We start from the raw sequence: 16,586 nt of genomic DNA, 5'->3' as shown, positions 1-16,586 counted from the left end.
AATCCTATTCTTCCTATTAAAGACCTCAGGTAAGAGAGACTTCTGGTTTCAGTCCCAAAGCTAGCCTGTCTGCTGGCCAGTACCCTTTTGCCTGCTTGCAGACCACTTGTGCTGGAAATTCCTGAATCAGTTTTATCTTCTGAACATATGTAAATTATTTCTAGTTTCGCGTTTCTTCCAGATCTGTGAGCCCCTACCCCCGGAGATTGGGATTTGAGGCTTCAACTACAGAGGGTGTAATCCTAGGGTCATATTTCCCTTTCAAGGATAAATAAGTCATTCCTCGAGCTATTGAGGCCATTGTAGGAAATCTCAGATCATCAAAATTCTCCTTATTTTTAGGAAATAGCATTCTATTTATAAGCCAGGCAATTCAAAACAGCAATAACTACAGTGATAGCAATAGCTAATGAGTAACAGATAATCATTAAGGATAAATGTTGAAAAGGGATCATATTTATGAATGGGAATCTTTTAAACATTATATTTATGCAGTTCTGATATAAATAATATAAAATATATCTATGATTTATAAAACACTAACCGTGTTGGGAAATTTTTGTGCAACATAATTTTACATATGGTTTTGCAAATAATATTTACCATGCTTCTACCAAAATTAACAACCCCAATGATTTGATTTCTTTTTAAATGCAGATGACAAAATTTTTCTCCCAGTTTTGCCTTGTACATAATATTTCATGACTTTAAAACCACCTGTAGACAGGACAGAAGATTTTGGCTCTGCATATGGCCTCTCCAACCACAGTAGATCCATGGATTCAGAAAGAATGTTAGCATAATTGGACACTTTGAATTGTCCTTAATTTAAACAATAAATCTATAATATACAATAAAATGTCTCTATTAAAATTTTTTTTGTTCTGTTTCTTCACATCAAAAAAATTTAATCACTTTTGTTTAAAAAGGAAAAGGTGAACAATATCTGTCTAATATAATTTCCCTTTAAAAATTGAAACCAAATTGTTTTTAGAATAGCTAACCCACTCCTGGGCATCTAGCAAGGAAAATAAAGCACACTTTGAGGAAACTTTATGCAACCCAGTGCAAACTGTCACTTTACCAATAGCTAAGAATAGGAAACAATTTAAGGCCCATCAACATATAAAGAAGATAAAGATGTATATATACACCATATAATTCTACTCAGCTATTAGATTACATAAAACATTGCTCTGTGTAATACATGAATAAACATAGAGAGTGCTTCTCTTAGCAAAATAAATCAGCTGGAGAAAGAAAGTATCATGACTTCACTCATAAATTCAAAAATGGAAAAAGATGACAAAAAATAAAATTTAGACTGTCAATGTTTGTGGTTCATGATCAATTTGAAAGGAATGGATGCAATTGAGCAATCAGGCCAAAGCATATAATTATACAATGAAGGACAGAATTAAAATTTAATCATGAAGTTGAATCCAAATATTGTTCCCCCTGTACTGCATGAAGTGATCCAAGAACACAGCACAAAGAGTAAACTTGTAAACCCTACAAGTCTCCCCCTCACATACACAATAACAAGTAAAAAAAGAATATAAAATGCCAAAAGAATATTTAAGCACCTTAGTTACAAAATTATTCATGGTTGAGCTTCAAACATAAAGCAATTAAAAAAAAGAATAAAACATCAAGGGCCAACCAGGCAAAGATAAAAAAAATAGATATTATTAATTAAGAAGCTTCTGTATGTCAAAGAAAATGGTGACTATGATACAAAGACTAATAACAGAATGAGAGAAACTATTCACCTAATACTCACCTGATAAGAGATCAATATCTAAAATGTGTAAGCCTAGGTAGAGCTTAATAATAGAAAAACATCTACTCCCATCAAATATGGAAAGAAGAGATGAACAGACATTTCCCCCAAGAAGAAATTCAAATGGCCGAAGGCACATAACAAATGCTCCACATCATTACTCATCAGAGAGTGAAAATCAAAAACAACAATAAGATATCTTACACCAAAGAAACTGGCTCACATCCAAAAGAACAAGAACCACCTGTGGTAGAGAAGATTTAGGGAGATACGGACTCTCATTCACAGCTGGTTGGAAGGTCAATTTCTCCAGCATTTTTGACAAACAATATGGATGTTCCTCCCAAACTAAAAGTTGAGCTTCCACGTGATCCAGAAATATCAATCCTAGGAATACACCTTAGGAGTCCAAAAGCACAATGAAGAAAAGCCCACTGCATTCCTATGTTAACTGCAGTACCATTCACAATATTCAGAATCTGTAAACAACCCAAGTACCTGAGCAGAGATATGTAAAAAAAAAAAAAAAAAAAGGCATGGTATCTACACAACGGAATACTACACAGCTGTTCAGAAGAATAAAGTCATGGATTTTGCTTATACATGGATGGATAGAGAGAGTAAAATTCATTAATCTGGGGAAGAGAGGTAGACAGAGAATAAACATTCATTGTGGGATATGAAATGATAGTTTGATAGTAATAGATAAAGACAATAGAGATGAGGGCTAGGACTAGGCCATAGTAGGAAGCTTGATACAAGTAGCTGGGCTTTTAGTCAGGACAAAGGAGGGAACATTAGACAGTGATAGTTGTTCCAACTATTAGACAAGAACTGGGTGCTAAAAAAATAGTTAAAAGGATGATACCAATTCAGTATTGGAAACCACAGCATCTACATGGAAAAAAGAGAGAAATTCTGCCAGAACAGCAGACAGGGAAGAGGGCAGCAGGGAGGCAGGAGGGAAACTGGTGACACTGGTGGTGAGAAATGTGCCCTGCTGAATGTTTTCAGATATTGTATGACTGGAACTCAATCAGGAATAACTTTGCAAATTTGAAAAAACCATGGTGTTTAATGTAAGTAACAAAATTTAGTGACTAATAAACAAAATAGAGTAAGTAGTTTCAAGCAGATTTAAATGAAGCCTGCTACTTAAAATGAATAAATGTGACTGAAATGAAAGTGGAAAGTTTAAAATCATAAATTCATATGTTATGACCTCCGTAACCAAGGAATCTCATCCCCCACACTGTGACCTTTTGTGACTTCACTGGCCAGTGATGTCATTGATGTCTATATAACCAGAGCCTGTGTGTTCTAGTCTCATTTGCCATAGACAATAGACAAGTATAGTTGGCAAATTCACATAAAGATTTGGAGTCTTTCTGTCTCCCTTATTCCCATGACTCTATAACCAGTCCCAAGGTGGGGCTATCTACTTTGACTTTGTGTGTGCCCTCATATGCTGCAATGTGTTGTTGCTTTATCCTAGTGGATGGCATTAAACACTCAATCTTTGGTACCAGGTAAGGATGCAGGATGTGTTCCTGGAGATTCCATGGCAGGACGGTGTCTCAGAAGGAGACAATTCAGAATTATACTGAGACGGGGGAGTCTGAAGGCAGGCTAGAACATCAATCTCTAGCAGAGAGCCAATATTTTGATGGGATTTGAGAACTAGAATCACAGCTCTGCTGAACACAAGTCACAGGCACAAGTGGGGCCACTCACACAGGGGTCCCCTTATGGGGCTGCTCAGGACAGTGGAGATGTGTTTCTAAGATCCTATCTGCAGAGGGGACCAGGGTACTCTCTGAGGCAGTCCATGGAGTGCCTTATTCTAGAATTCCTTTCACAGCTAGTTGGTTGTCATGGGTGTGGGCTTGGCTGAGAAGAAACTGTTGGAGCATCTTTGTCCATGATCCAGGAAGAAGGCTTACCCTGTGCTCACTCCAACCCATCTGTGCTGCTCAGCTGAGGTTTCTCTGAGTTGCCCAAAGTCTCCACCTGTCTCCCCAGCAATGGAGGACAGCCTGCTTACTGAGAGGTAAATGAGCCAACTTTCCCAGCTCTCCAGGGGGACCCTCCTCTTTGCCCTCAAGTCCCAAGCTATGAAATCAGGATGTCAGTTTAGACACAGACACCTTCACTCAGAAAACCCAGGGCACAGGGAACAGCAGCAGGTGGGAGGTCAGACAGGACCTGAGAGCCTTTGGGGAGTCCTGCTGACCCACCTTGGACATTACTACAGGCAAGTGGCGCTGCCCTCAGGTGGATGGACAGGGAACTTTTGCCTCCGGACTTGGTCACATCCCCTGAGTGCATGGATGGCTGGTCCTCTCAGGGTTCAGGGGTGGTTGTAAGAACCCAAGATGGTCAGAAGGGACTTGGCCCCAAAGCAGACACCTCTGTGATTATGTAGTTTGGGCAGATCCTGGGAGCTCAGACAGAGCAAGCCAGGGTCATCCTGGATCTCTGGCATGCAGCAGCTCTGCTTCCGCCTCCTGACAAGCATCCTTCCTCCTGCAGCCAAGTTCCAGTTCTTTGGTTGAGGAGAGGTGCCCTTGTGGATGCATATCATCTCCAGATGACTACTCTTCTCCTCCTCCATCAATGCAGGACAAGGCCTGGGGAGTCATGGGGTTGGGTGTGGTGGTGCTGGGGCAGTTGGTGGGTACTGTGATGTCATGGTGCACTTGGGGTGCTGTGACGTCATGGGCCCAAGGGGGAAATACTGAACCTTATCCCTGCCAGGTCCCGGGTCCTTTCTTCTCCCTCCTACTACATCCTGTGTGTTGTGTCTTCTGCAGAGAATACTCCCGAAGTACAGTACAAGGAACCCCTCTAGGTGTTCTCTGCATATGCCTGTCATGACTCACTCAGGAGCACCCTAAGTAGAGTCCCCATCCCCTCCATGCCCCTCCTCTTTTGGACCCTGGGAGCCCCCTCCTGGAGGACACCACCACCACATCTGGGTTCACCTACCTCTTGGCCCTTCCTGGGGGGAAGAACCCTCCCCACTTACTCTTTCCCTTCATTTGTCCCCCCATCACCCTTACTTCCTCTCCTGTGCTCAGGAACACCAGAGTCATTTCCCCGCTGGTCCTCTCCTCCACCCTTCACCCTTCCTCCAGCCCCCAAACTTCCTCTTCCACCCAGGACCATTTGTATTGAGACCCATGGAGTACTTCAGGCTTACCCCAGAGTTCAAGGCCCAGCTTGGTCCCAGAGAAACCCAGTGGCTGGGTCCAGTGGTTCTCAAACCTTGCCAGCATTGTTCTCCACTGCCCAGGCCCCGCAGGACATTGGTGCTAGGCCCATGTCTGATTCTCTGAACATGTCACCTTCCAGAACACCTCTGGCCTGAGAACTGTTTGACCAGTTGCTGGAGGTCGCACACTGCACTGGACTCAGCTTCCAGCTGTCTCAAGCTAAGTGGGACCGTGGCACAGGACCATAAGGGTGGGAGAGGATGGCCCCAGTGACTGAACCAGAGCCATTGACCTCTTAGCATTCTGATGAGTAATTACCCTACATCCATTACTGGGATGATTTGGAGGAATTTTCAGAGTTCTTGGGTCAATTTTCCCAGTCTTCTCCATTCCTTCCCCCTACCTGTGGAGGCCATCCACTCTCCCAGGCTTCCCAAACCATTCTTGGCTCTGGATCCCGATATGGGCTCTACTGGAGGGGAGGCTGAACTAAATTCAAACAGGAACATCTGGATGTTCCAATGTTGCTTTGCTCCTAGGGAGAAGGAACTAGGGAGAGAACCCAATTCTTGCTCCAACCTAGCAAGGCATCCTCCCAGCAATAGTGTCAGAAAAACACTAAAAAGCATTTTCTGCTGCTGTATAGCCCCAAAAGAGAAATAAGCCAATGAATTAAACAATGGTTTTGTTGATTCTTTTGGTTTTCCAGAGACACTGGGAGTTGTGGGGATTGGGAGAGATGGTGTGTGTGTGTGTGTGTGTGTGTGTGTGTGTGTGTGTGTGTGTGTGTGTGTGTGTGTTGCAATGCAGCCCCTTGCCTAAAATTTATGGAATATTATAATGAAATTTCTTCAATAAAAAGGACATTTAAACATTACTTTACATCATATAATGGCTCTGCATAAATAGAGATAATTTTAGTTAAGTTTTCCATGGATGGATATCATTCATTTGGGAATGTTAGTGTTTCAGAAGCACACAAAAGAGTGAATTGTAGCATTATTTACTAGTCCCAGGGTCACCATCTGAGGTCACTTGTCTGTCTTTTTGAATTGTTCACTGCATTATCTGCTTCTTCTAATTGCTTTCAGCCCCAGTTTTTCCACTTAGTCACCCATTCTCTATAACTAAGTCATGAGAAGAGCTTCAGTCTTGCTGAAGCTTTCAAGCTGAGTCTTTTAAGTATTGAATCTTTCAAGTTCTTCAAATAACAGCATCATTATTTTTTACTCTTGCTTCAAAGTACAAGCCTAGAAACACTGCACACTCCTCTAGACCATATGTTCTCTGTGCTTACAAGTTTGCTGATGCTAGGTCACACTGTCAATTTCTTGTCTCTCATTATTTCTCAGAAGAATACTCATTGGCGAAGGATACTTAGCATCAGTGTGGGATTTATTTTCTTCCCCTGCTGGTTTCTAGGCCTAAGTCTTCTGCCTCTACTAGAAAAAAAAATCTTTTTTTTTTGGGGGGGGGGGTGTCACACCCAGCACTGCTCAGGGATTACTCCTGGCTCTACACTCAGAAATCACTCCTGGCAGGCTCAGGGGACCACATGGGATGCCAGGATTTGAACACACTGTCCTGCATGCAAGGCAAACACCCTTCCTCCATGCTATCTTTCTGGCCCCTGAAAAATTTTAAAGATATATATATTTTTCTACCATATAATTTACCACATTTTACATTATAGAATTCACATAATTTCCTTCATAGGAGAACAGAGTAGCACGTATCTTACACACCATTATACCATCAGAATATAATATAAACAAAAGTTTACAGAATGATAAACAGCAGAACATGTGGGTGGATCAGTAGATTAGATGGATGGATAGATTTATTACGTATATTAGAATAGTTCTGAAAGAAAAAGAGACTATGAAATATGCAATGTTCTTGCCAGCATTAACCTTCTGTCCTTGCTCTCTGGAACTTATGTATTGTTTTGAAAATTGTTTCAAAATAATATACTAGCTTTCCATATCAATTTTGATTTGATACAAAACAGTGAAACATGTGGGCAACCTTTTCTATATAATAATGCTTTAAGTAATTGATTTCAAGTATATTCATTGATATATTTACTTAAATGAGAGTCACTTTAGACTAGCAAGATGTAATTCATTATTTCTTAGGAATTGACAGTCAACTTGGTATACCTATTTAGAAGCACTGAATGATAGTTAAAAAAATCTATGTTACAATAACATTGTCCTAAGATAAACTAGGTTTATATATTTTAAATAGCTAAGTATATATATTTAGTACTGTACTTCATAATAATATATAATGTATATATTTCATAGTATATTATATATTATGCTATAATATAATGCTATATAATATATAGCATATTATATAGTATATATTTAATAATATATTAGTACTATATTTCATAATAGTATATAATGTTATATTGTATATTTTATATGAATATTATGCAGCTTAAAGAAAAAGGTGAAATATTCTAGTTCATTACAATGTAGATGGAACTGAAGAGTATTGTGTTAAGTAAAAAAGTCTGAAGTATAAGGTCATATGTCATATGTTCTCACTTATCTGTGACATATAAAGAAGCAAAATAATTGAATAGATAATTTTGCACAGTGATAAATTCTTGGCCTTCTCTTTATTAAAAGAAGAAAATGGATAGCCAAGCAGGAGTCAGATGGGGAGCAAAGTGACAGAATGGTAAAATGGACTAGAACAATAATATTATTATTTAGAAAATAATGCTATAATACTATGTTCAACAATATTAGGACATTGGTAGTAGATCTTAAGTACTTTGGTGGGGCTGAAGTATGATGAATGTGTACATTAAGACATAAATGTTAATGCTGTTTTAATACATAAAGGTTAATATTATTATGAAATCTATAATAATTTACAAAACTTAAACATGGAGCTCCTTTTTTGTTTGTTGGGGGATCACCTGTGCCTTATTATTGTGACTTACTCCTGGATCTGGGCTTACTCTTGATTCAAGTATAACTCCTGGTGGCTCAAGGGACCATATGGGATGAGGGTGATTAAATATTGGTAGACATGAGCAATGCAACATCCTTACTTGCTGTACCAGCTCTCTTATACATAAATAGATTTTTTTGTATCATATCAGGGCATGATCGAGTTTATGCATCATATAAAATACTCAAATTTTTTAGACTTTTTGAGTAATAAAAAAGCATTATAACTGTTTCTTATTCCTAAAAGGTAAACATTATTCTCAACTCTACATAAGAATTTCTATGACACATCTACAGTAGAATCCCAAATTAAAGAACTGACATAAAGATTTGGAATCACTATGTAAATATAAATGAAAAGGCAACAGGCTGGAAAAATAGTAAAGCAGGTAGGGTACTTTCCTTACATATGATTAATCTGGATTCAATCGCAAGCACTATATATGGCCCTCCAAATACTGTAGAAACAGTTCCCCTGAGCACAGAATCAATAACAAAAATGGCAAATAGATTCATGGAGATCAACCTCTTTTCCTCAAAGACAACCTTATTAATATGAATATATTGTAACTAAAATTGAAACAAGTAATCTTGATTCTACAGATTAAAAAAAATCTTGAGTCATTTGGCCATCTGTAGTCCTTCTTTGAGGAAATGTCTGTTCATTTCTTCTGGCCATTTTTGGATGGTGTTAGATGCTTTTTTTCTTACTGAGTTCTACTAGAGTCTTGTATATCTTAGATATTAACCCCTTATCTGATGTGTATTGGGTGGATAGTTTCTCCATAGATATTCTTTGGAGCTGACCAGTTTTCCCAGTACCACTGTTGAAGAGGCTTTCTTGGCTCCACTTTGTATTTTATATAATAAATATATTATTATAATATATATAATAAATAAATAAATAACTTTATCAAATATTAATTTATCATATACTTGCAGGTCAATCTTAGAATATTCGAGTTTGGGGCCGGCGAGATAGCATGGAGGTAAGGTATTTGCCTTCCAAGCAGGAGGACGGTGGTTCGAATCCCGGCACCTCATATGGTCACCCGAGCCTGCCAGGAGCGATTTCTGAGTGTAGAGCCAGAAGTAACCCCTGAGCACTGCTGGGTGTGACCCCCCCAAAAAAAAGAATATTCAAGTTTGTTCCACTAATCTGAGGGTTGGTATTTATTCCAGTACCATGCTATTTTAATAACTACTACTTTATAGTACAATTTAAAGTTAGGGAAAGTAATTTCTTTTATCATTTTTCCTAAGGATTGCTTAGGAATTTATTTATTATTTATTGTTTCATATGAATTTCAGGAGTGTTTCATCCACTTATGTGAAAAATTCTAGCTATGGAATAGGGAAAACTTAATTACTTCCTTGTGATAGCAATATTTTAGGATAGAATAAATATACTAAACTTGTATATTAAGTGTTACAAATGCTATTAACAAAAATAAGCAATAAATTCACAGTGTGACATAATAACTAAAAGACAACTCTAGATATATGATATATATGTATATATATATATGCAGTAGGATGCAAATTCCAGTAGGTTAAGTAGTTAAGAGATTGTCCCAGGCAAAGGGCACAGCATATTTTTGAAGTCCCCACAATGCTTGAAATCAGGTGTCATCAGCTATATAAAAGGCAAGATTATTGCAGTAATTAGGGGAAATAAGATGAACTAACATGGTATGAGCTAAGATGGATATATTGGATTAGATTAATAATAAGGAGACACAAAAGAAGTTGGTAATTTATAAATTGTAGGGTATTAAATGAGTGAGGGTTTCGGACTTGAATGACTGGATGGATGACTATACCATTTTTTGAAGATACAAAATCCAGGAAGAGGTACAGGTGTGCTGGCCACCAGAAGTTCAACCGGGACACATGAGATACTCGTCAGTCAGCTAAGCAAATATCGTTATTAAAATCAACTCAAGTGGCCGGAGTGCTGGCACAAGTGGTGGGGCATTTGCCTTGCACCTGCTAACCTAGGACAGACCTTGGTTCAATCCCCCAATGTCCCATAGGGTCCCCCAAGCCAGGAGCAATTTCTGAGCGTATAACCAAGAGTAACCCCTGAATGTATGTGTCACCAAGTGTGGTCCCAAAAGCAAATTAAATAAATAAATAAATAAATAAATAAATAAATAAATAAAATAAAGTCGACTCAAAAGAGAAAACTGGATTAAAGTTACAAATAGAGAATTCTGCACTGAGTATTAAAATGACCCACTACTATGTGTTAGAGCCTATGGAAAGTCTAGGGCAATAGAGTTACTAAATTCAACTAAGAGTCCAACAAAGAATAACAAGTATTGGAAAAGTTAACTGCCATAAAACTATATTGAAAAAGCCTTAATATTGATAAAAGTAAGTTTACCCCTCTTTCATTTCTCCTGTGCAGGTTTGTGTCACAATATAACCCCAATCTAGAAATTCACCTAAAAGTAATATCGTGTCTACTTATGTGTCTCTGCTTTGTACTAGGTTGTCAGCAGAGTATTTCTCAAGCCTTTTTAAGATTTTGCTTAAATCTCTAAAATGTACAAATTGAAATACATTTCTATATCATCCCCTTCTAGATGTTATTGGATATCATGAAAAGCCAGAGATATAACTGCAGATTTTGTACTTTGTCATTTTCAGTGTGATGTGAACTTTACAGTTTACAATGCTATGGTCACAAAGCCCTTGTGTTAGCCTGTTCCACATGTAAATAAGAGGTTTTCAGGACATTTTCTGCTCTAAAATGTACTTGGTAGTTTAAAAGATCAACATCAATAGTAACCAACAGCTAAGACTTCTGTTTGAAAGTTAACTTGACACCAGAAATACCAAAATAACTGAGAAGACATTTCTGAGATTTGACCCTTCTCCAATTATCTTCCCTTTTTCTCCATCTTTTCACTTCCCTCACATTCATTCCTTCCATCCACTATCCTGCCTTTCCTTTTCTCTATTTTAATTTTTCCCTTTTACTAATAGCTTCAGAAACTATTGTAAAATAAAACAAAGCATACATAAATAACCAACACCTACAACATTAAGTGACTTCTTTAGGCAAGTCTCTTTAACAGAATCACAGTACTAGTATCAGAAATGAAAGACACCCTGCAGAGTATGTTGTCTTAATCAGCCAGTCCATAAATTAAGGAATGGAAATGGAAGACCAGAGAGAGCTCATTCTGCTTTGCCAAATTAAGGAAATTTCACAGGCCGAGTGCAAACCTACCACTTCTGGTGTTTGAGATCACTAGAACACAATAAAGTGTGTGGTCCCACTGCAACAAAGAGTGGAAATGGTCAACTCTGAAGTTATAAAATAGATATAAACAAATGCAATCATTTTTTTTTTTTGGTTTTTGGGTCACACCCGGCGGTGCTCAGGGGTTACTCCTGGCTGTCTGCTCAGAAATAGCTCCTGGCAGGCACGGGGGACCATATGGGACACCGGGATTCGAACCAACCACCTTTGGTCCTGGATCAGCTGCTTGCAAGGCAAACGCCACTGTGCTATCTCTCCGGGCCCAATGCAATCATTTTTTAAAACAAAATATAAAATCATGTCTGGAAGCTAGAGGCCTGGATTTGATCTGTTACATCATCTCCAAAGCACCGATTAGGAGGCTCTCCAGAGCACCTCCAAATGTGGCCCAAAGAAAGAGGAAGAGGAGGAGAAGGGGGAGAAAAGGGTAGAAGAAGATAAAGAAAGAAGAAGAGGAAAGTGGAAGAGGAGGAGAAAGAGGGAGATATGGATGAGGAGGGGAACAATAAAAAGGAGGAGAAAGAAGAGGAGAGGGAAGAGAAAGAAGAGGAGAAAGAGAGGAAGAAGAGGAAGAAAAAGAAGAAAGAGGAGAAGGAGGAAACTTCTGTTCCTCTAATGTATTTGACAATCACCTTAAGGCCATCATCTATAGGCCGTCATGTTCACCTATATTATTAACACTCCATTATATTAAGTGAGGAGGTCTGAATCTGAAGGTTAAGCCCATGAAATGTGCCTTATTGAGATTTACTATAAACTATACAACTTATTTTAAATAGAATAAAGTAAAATGTAAAAATATTGATGCTGATATGATTAATGGTAAAATAATAATCTTTTAGATATGTCAAAGTAAACTATACTATTAAAGATAATTTTACTTTTTCTGTTTACTTTTTATAATTGTTTACTAAAAATTTGATATTAAACATATGACATGATATAACTTAACTGTTCCAAAATAACTGCCTAGTTTGTTGGGGTTAGCTGTTGGTTAGCTAATGTTTAAAACTTTTTCATTTAAGTTCCTATACTCATCCATTGATAGATTTTAAAACCTTTTTATTGATTGAGTAGGGATTTTATTCACACACTGAAAAAAATATTTATATATATATATACTGAGATGGGGAGATTTCTTAAATGGCTCACGCCAAAAATTTACCAATCATAAATCAAGGAGGACAAAGAATTTAATGATTTATCCATGGTCAAAAAGATTCTTAGAATAGAGATGATCAGACCAAGGACTATTATTCATTGATCTTTATCATAGAAGAGTTCAATGAACAAAATTGTGAAATGCTTTTTTTTTTTGGTTTTTGGGTCACAACCAGCAGTGCTCAGGGGTTTCTCCTGGCTCTATGCTCAGAAATCGCTCCTGGCAAGCTCTGGGGACCTTATGGGATGCCGGGATTTGAACCACAGTCCTTCCACATGCAAGGCAAACACCTTACCTTCATGCTATCTCTCTGGCCCTGTGAAATGATTTTTATGCCTGAAAAACTCATTTAATTCAAATGTGATAAATATTAGAATGTCTTATAGGTCCAGGCATTATGCTAGATAGGAATGATTGAAGGACTTAACATTACCCAGGTTTCTGAAGAACTACTCCATGTTTTAAATAAAAAAATTTTGTGTGCCCTTGCTTTCTTATTAAATGATAAATTGAATAATCTTGGTTGCTATTAGTCTGTACAATAGTGTTCCAGTCTTTAACTGAGAGCCTGTGTTTATTACGAGCTTAGGTGTGTCTCTTCTAGCAGAAAACTGGATTTTATTTCTTGATCTATTCCATCATCCCTACCTTTTGATAGTTCAGTCCATTGACATTTAGAGAAATTAACCAAATATTAGAAGGAATTTATTGCATTTATATATGAGAATTCTGTCATACAAACCTGCCGAAGAAATAGGGTAATGAGGGAGAGGGGAACATGTCAGCTCAAGTGGCTAAGTTCATCATCTGGGAATTGTTTCCTTCAGTAATGGCTGTCCCCTGCTCTTGCTGATGGGCAAAACATTGTTTACTTTTCTTTTTTTCCTTTATTTTTAATTTTGTGAACAATGATGCAAAGAGGACAAGATAAAGTTACAGTGAAAGGGCAATCACCCAAAAATAGAGTTCTCAGAATAAATCCCCATGCTGACACCTTAATTTTGATCTTACAGTCAAGGAACATTAAGAAAAATAAAACCGAACCCATGTACAATCCCTCAAGTCCCCAGAATGTAGTACATTATAACATTTCTTAGCGCTTCACCAAGCAATCTAAAGCCATAAAATTTATGTAACTCCTTAAACTTGAAGGCATAGTAATTTTTGACATTTCCATGCACATGCATATTAGTTTAAGTTAACCTCAAAAGTTTAAGTGGGTTTTTTTAAGGTTTAAAGTCAAAGGAGCACAGTAAAAACGGTGTTAGAGTGGCAATTATCGTTTGCATAGGCCCACGAAAATATGGGGGGACATGGGAAGGAAAAGCCTTGGCCAAAATACAAGGAGACCCTACCCCTGAAGTTTCCTGTCATAAGACCAACTCTAGGCTCCAGGCAAACTAGTTTGTCCATTCCAGGTCATTGTCTGTAGTGCCACTAGTTTTATTTTTCACACAGTCTCTGTTGTTGGTATCATGTTTCTGTATTAAAGATCCTGGAATCTGTATATCCTACATTGAAGTCAGGATGGTGCAGAGCGTCCTCTAATTTCCACTCACAATTAAAGGGCAATGCAGAAAGCCCTGTTCAGTATGCAGGTCATTGTTGTTAAGTCTTCTCAGTGTTAAGGGGAGACTCTTTTGAGTAGATTGATGTCAGAGCAACAGTAGGGTCTTTCCTCGTAGAAGATTGCTTCCAGGTGATGTTATAGACAATTTTGGATGTTTCATAGATGGCTTCCCTGGTTCCGGGGTGAATGGAGAATGCCCATTCTTCTGAGGCCTGTGCCAGATCATTATGTCAATGTTCAGGGTGTAAGGTCCCATTGAACTACAAGATTTGTGTGTTTCTATCTCTATTAGATAAAAACTCATTTGTATATATAGTATTTTCCATTTTAATGTGCCTATGCAAACAAGGAATAATGCCACGTGGCATTATCAGCGCATATGCAGACCACAAGAACAAGTCCAACAATCCCTGTGACTTGGTTCAAACATAAGCATTAAACTGAGGGACTCTTTCACCAAAATTCCTTATTGAATAGTTCACAAAGAGAAGAAAAGATAAAAAGTGGGGAAAATAAACAATCTGACATAAGACAGTGGACACAATTATCACCATTTAAGGGGATATTCAATAATAGCTATAGCAGTTGAGGGACTATGTCTACAATATTCAAAGGAGATATGCATGTCCCTTATATGTCATTAGAGATAGTCGGGAAGAGGGTGCTGAATCCTGGACACCCCTCTGGTCTGTGATTTAGCCTTCTGGAGTCTGCAAAATGACTCCCTGCAGTTCCATTGTAGGGAAATGCATTTGAGTGGGAACTAATCAGAAACCTAGTATGGTAGCACCCACAGTTACACAGTGAAGGAAGAAAGAGGCCGCTGAGAGTAAACAAGTAGGAAAAGAGTACTAGTCTTCCCAGCCTGAGAGTCCATACTCTCATTTTTCTTTCCAATATATAAGGTATATATATATATAGTAAACATGGAGACCAATGAGGAAAAAAATTACAAGTTAATATTCCAACATACATCAGTGCTACATCAACCCACCCTCCTCCCCATGCGCCCCCCCCCTTAGAGGAGGGAAAGAAAGGGGGAAAGGAAGAGGACCACTATAGAGTCCACCCAAGACGGCACCCAGGGAAGGCCTGGAGTTCAGGGGAGAAATGGGGGAATGCCTGGGGGCCTGCCAGGCCTCCCAGCACCCCCCAAGCTAGGGAGAAGGCCTCCGACATGGGGTGTCACCTAATCCTATACCTGAGAAGAGCTGGTTTCCCAGATCAGAGAGAACGGAAGCCTGCAAAGCACTGTTTTAAATTCAACAATCATCTAAATATTTTCCATTTAGCGAGTGGTGGCATAAAACTGATATTTTCAATGGGTGAATGAGCTCTCTCAGATGTGGGGTTTAAATGTGCACAGTCAGGAGAGCATAAAAATGGCCAACAAATGACCAAAGGTAGCAGCAAAATGGGGGAATTGGTCTAAAATTGAGTTCGGGTCATTGGGTTTGAACAGGAGAAACCTTTGGGACCTTTTTGGAAAAAAGAAGATATTCTGGGGAAGGTGAGCAGACCCACCTACAGACAGCAGAGCTGGTTTCTGCTGTTTTCACCTGAAACACAGCAGATGTCTTGGGACTTCTCTCTGCTTTCCTGGGCCTGAGATTTTATTCTCTTCACCATTGTTCCTGGAGGGCTTTTCTTTTTTGTTGGTGAGCAATCCCACCCACCAAGGGTGGAGCCAGTGGGGTGCTGCTGCTCTGCTTCTTGGCCACACTCATCCTCTAGCCAATGAACACCACCACAACAGGAGTGCTTGATCCACTTCTTTGAAGAAAATAATAGGTAGCGTTAGAGGGATGGCAAGTATTTCCACAACTATATTGAATAAAGTGGTGAAAGGGGGCAATCTTGTCTTTTGCCAGATCTTAGAGGAAAGGCTTTTAGATTTTCCCAATTGAGTATATTTGGCATGGGATTATGGGAAATGGCCTTGACTATATTCAATTCCCATCTTGTTGAATTTTTTTTTATAATGAATCGGTGTTGAACCTTGTCAAATGCTTTCTCTGCCTCTACTGATATGATCATAAGGTTTTGCTTTTTTGATTTTCATATGTTAAACCATCTTTGTATCTCTCGAATAAATCCTACTTGGCCATGGTGTAATACCTTGATGAGCCATTGGATCTTACTCGATAATATTTTTTGAGGATCTTTGCATCAGTCTTCATCAAGAATATTGGCTGTAGTTCTTTTTTCTTGGCATCTCTATCTGCTTTTGGTAAACAGATGATGATAGCTTTATAGAAACCATTTAGGAGTATTTCTGTTCCTTCAATTTCCTGAAAGAGCCTGAAAAGGATTGACAGTATGGTTTGAAAAGAATTAAAGGTTTGAAAGAATTCACTAGTGAATCTATCTGGACCTGGGCTTTTGTTTTTGGGAAGCTTTTTGATTACCAATTTACCAATTTAATTTCCTCAATAGTGATAGGTCTGTTCAGATATTCCAGATCATCTTGATTCAATCTTGGGAAGTTATAGGAGTCCAAGAATTTATCAATTTCTTCTAAGTTCTCTTGTCTCTTTTCATTTCTAATTCAGTTTATTCATTTCACTCTTTATTCTAAGGCACAAATTTCTTAAATTGAGCTATGACTAA

The sequence above is a fragment of the Suncus etruscus genome, chromosome 5 (assembly GCF_024139225.1).
Source record: "Suncus etruscus isolate mSunEtr1 chromosome 5, mSunEtr1.pri.cur, whole genome shotgun sequence".
Taxonomy (NCBI): domain Eukaryota; kingdom Metazoa; phylum Chordata; class Mammalia; order Eulipotyphla; family Soricidae; genus Suncus; species Suncus etruscus.
This window is presented reverse-complemented; position numbering follows the sequence as displayed.